Raw genomic sequence first — 4,355 nt, 5'->3', positions numbered from 1 at the left:
TTAATAAGTGTTTAAAATGATATATGTGCATATACAGTAGCGGATGTTAGGGGGGCCGTGCCCCATCCCCCAAAAGGATGAATTTTTTTAACTATTTTATTCAGTATTTTTTAATTGACTTCTATATAGCATTTTTTATATAGTTAATTTAAAAAAACTCAAAACACACAGAGCATATTTTAAATAAAAGCATTTTTGTTTGCTAAAGAAGTGATAGTGGAGTCAGAGGCCCAGAATGGAAGAATACATTTAACTCACTCGTTTCGAATTAAAAGAACGCAATATCGCGATTCGTTCATTAATTCTTTAATGGAATCAATAATTAACAGTCTTCAAAAAATGTGTAGGCGTGCCTAAAAGAGTTATTTTGATGCAGAAAGCTATCTGCTAAATAATAGATTTATTTTTCAGCTTATAAAAGATGCAAAATGAAGGAAATCATATAGTAGTTCCTTGGGTTGAACCATGATATTAATGGAAACGACATGTAATATCACTATTTTATCTCAACTGTATCATGGCTTCACGAACAAATCAGCAACTGCTTTGAAATCCACACAGAAATAGTCCTGAAATCTTCAATAAGACTTATACGTTTAATAGCTATGATTTTCTTAATTAAATAATATTTTATAGTTAAAATATAAAATAATTTATAAAAACTGAAGTGAGATATGGATATATGGGTTTATTGAATAACCTTGCCTTCGTGTTATAATTAATCATTATGACAATGTTCCTAGTTCTCGGTGACATATTGGGTTTAGTATTTAATTGTCTTGAAATGTTAAAGATGTTTTACGTCCACATTCAAAGTGTATTAGTGCATAATATTTATGTACTTAGAAATTGATCATTAGTCTAACGGGATCCTGGAAAATAAATAATGAAAAAAAAAAAAAAAACATAAAAAAAAGTAATGAAAACTTTGTTATGAAAAATCGAATGTGGCGGGGGGGGGGAGTGCTATTCAATTTCCCGGGCCCCCTCCAAAAGATTTTTTTGTATCCGCCCCTGTGCATAAACTGTAGTTCTTCAAATTTTAAGAGCTTTTGTAGTGTGTTTTTGCGTACGCATAACATTTGCATTTACAAATGAATAGCAATTAAAAATATAAATACTTTGTTTGTCTTACATCTGCCATTGTTTAAAAAGGGCGATAAGTGCCAGTCTCATCTTCTATATGGTCCATTAAAACTTTAAAATGGAATATCTCCTTGAGTTTTGGTCGCAAAAATGTCAAGTTTTTTCTGTCAATAATAGTTTACAATAGAGATTATTTCTCTAAATATTAGTTAGGAGACTTAGGGCCAGTAAAAAAAGCTAAATTGTGTATTTTTTGACTCATTTTTATTTTTGTTTCAAACTTTCAACATATTAACTCTGCATCTGATTTTGAATATTTTTGCAATAGTAAGTATACATCTAAGACTAACGGTTGCGAAAATAAAAGTCTTGCGGTTAAAACGGAACACCCTGTATATACAGGGTGCGTCAACACAACTTCCTAACTTCGAAACGCTCTATTTTTAATCAGAATGTTTTTGTTTTTTAACAATGTAGGCACATGTCTAAAGTTTTCCTTTAGACAGATCTGAGAATTTTGAACGTTTTTTTTTTTTAAATTTAATTTTATTTATTTTTTATTTTTTTTAATGTGGTATCTATCTACCGCACAAAAACATGTTTATGTGTAATTACTATGTACAGGATGGGGTGCAAAACTTCCTTTTTTGAATTTGACTCGCAAAAAGTGTGGAACATCACAGAGTGGCGGGGAGAGGCTCAACGGAAAGATCTGAATGGGAAGTTTTGTTATACAATGCTTTCAGTTTCCTTCATGCTTTGGTCGAGACACCATCGCTCTTACTGTGGAGGCGAATTTTTCTAACGACCGCTCGCGCGCGATAGGAATGGGGACTTAAACTGAGCTGCACGCTCGCCTGATTTAGCCCCCTGTGACTATTTCCTGCGGAGTTAACTGAAGTCGCGGGTTTATAACGATCGTCCACGCACTCTGGAGGACCTGAAGAACCGCATCCGAGCCGAAACTGCCAATATACCGGTCGACATGCTCCGAAGTGTTGACCAAAAACTGCCGAGTTCGACTGAATCAGCGTATTGTCAATGGAGGGCAACACTTACAAGATATTGATTTCAAAACAGTGTAATGCATAATCTCCCATTATGTGTGACAGGAAAAAGATAATAATAAATAACTTTTAAGCATGCAAATATTTTTATTCCATTTTCAAAAAAGGAAGTTCCCATGTCCCACCCTGTAGTATTAAAAAAAAAAAAAACTTGCCCACGAGGGGGATCATAACGCAAATTGCACCAATGAAACTATTTGAAGGATATTTTAGGGGTCTTAGTCTTTTTTGTGGGGTCGTACCATAATGTTCAAGAACCTCCATCACTCTTGGGGGAATATGCCATTCGAAATTTTTGAGTAATTCAACTTTTAGGTTTTTGAGAGCAGTCGCTAAGATATTGGGGTCAACCTAAAAATGTTTTAATTACCAATTTTCCAAAATGCAAGGAGACTCTTTACCATTTTTAGCTTGTGGGAAAGTTGATGACTTTATTGCGGTACAGTTTCTGCATTAAAACAGTGAAGCAAGAAAAATCCGCATTTTTCCCCCCCATTTATTATCAGTTAATAAACACTACCGAAAAGGAAGATTATTAACCCCTTAAATGATTTTTAAATTCTCTCCTCAAAACTTATACATTAAAGTATTAGACTTTGAAGCAAAAATTAAATATTTTCTAGGGTTTCACATTTAAGAAGTTTTTGCCAAATCTTTCACGCAAAAAAATTATGACCTCTTCAATGTCAGAATTCATGTCTCATTTGTCGTCTGTGTTTACACTAAATTATATTTCGCAATCAGTTCTTTTTTGAAGAATTTTATCAAATTAAAATTCAAAACTTGGCATCAATGTACAACCTTTTGCTCAAAAGTTGTGGAAATTTCATCCGATTTTCCGCTTTTTATTTTCATTAATATTTCTAGTTTTATAAGTTGAAACCTTCATCAATAGTTTATTGCAATATAGCCAAGAACCATAATAGAGAACAAACTGCTACTTTGGATCAAAGAGAGCTTTGGACCCCGTTTTCTTTAAAATAATCTTTACTAATAATAAAGCTGAAAAAATCTGGATCTCTGGATATCTGTCCCTCTGGATATCTGTTGCGCTCATAGCTTTTTGACCGTTCGGCCGATTTTTATGAAATTTGGCACAAAATTAATTCGCAGCATAGGAGTGAACACTTCGAAGCCATTTTTCGAAAATAAGGTTCTGTTCTATCTCTATTCAAGTTTTAAGAATATTTTATCGAGCAAATTATCATAACGTAGACCAGCAAATCACCTTGAGCAATTCATCATTCATTATTTCCTTATTTGTAAATATACAGGCGAATCAAATGACCTTTTAATTTTCTATTACGGGCAAAGACGTGCGGGTACCACTAGTAGGATACAAACAGTGAAATCCGGAAACAACGAATATCAACGCAACGAACTATCCGTTTCAACGAAATACTATATAAGTACCGATTTAATTGCCATTTAATTCTTCAACTTCCATTACAACGAAATTCCCGTTACAACAAGTGAAAATAGAGGTCGGGCACCACTGATCAAATTTACAGTTAGCAACTGCCGGTGCAGACTCACCCCCCCCCCCCCCCGTTTACCTTTAACTTTTAATTGAAGCATAAATCCAAACTTTTTACCATTCATTGCTTGATCCCCCTACATCCTTTCAACTATACGGACCTGGGACGCCCAGAACTTAAATTTTTGGAGGGCAAAAATTCTTCATTTGCCGAATGGAACTCCAAATTTCGCCGAATGATGATAATTTTGCCGAACGGAACTCCAAATCTTGCCGAATGATAATATTTTCTCGAACAGAAATTCAAATTTTGCCGAATCGTCAGACAAAATTTGCCGGAAAAGGAAATTTTTGGGAAGTCACAGTGCCTTCCCGTGAGCTCCCATCAGGGCACCCCTGAGGCGGACTTATCGTTTACAATCTTATTTATGTTTAGTGAAGAACAATGAAAAACTTCGCGCGTTTTAGGAAGTCAACCTTACAGTTGAAACAACCTTGGAAGTATAGACAAGATGTGTAAATCTGATTCACGCGAAAGATCGTTAAACTAACAACACGTCTGCGAAAAGCTATTAAGTATCCAACAGCGATATATCTGCATTAAAAAAAGCTGTCTTACTCAGAAGTGTTAACTTTGTCAATTGTTTCCTCTTTCGTACGTCTATTAAAAATTTGTGAGTGTGTGTGTGTGTGTGTGTGTTTTTTTTTTTTTTTCTTCAATCATT

This window comes from Uloborus diversus, chromosome 8 (genome assembly GCF_026930045.1).
Source record: "Uloborus diversus isolate 005 chromosome 8, Udiv.v.3.1, whole genome shotgun sequence".
In the NCBI taxonomy this organism is placed as follows: domain Eukaryota; kingdom Metazoa; phylum Arthropoda; class Arachnida; order Araneae; family Uloboridae; genus Uloborus; species Uloborus diversus.
Note: the sequence above shows the minus strand (reverse complement) of the source record.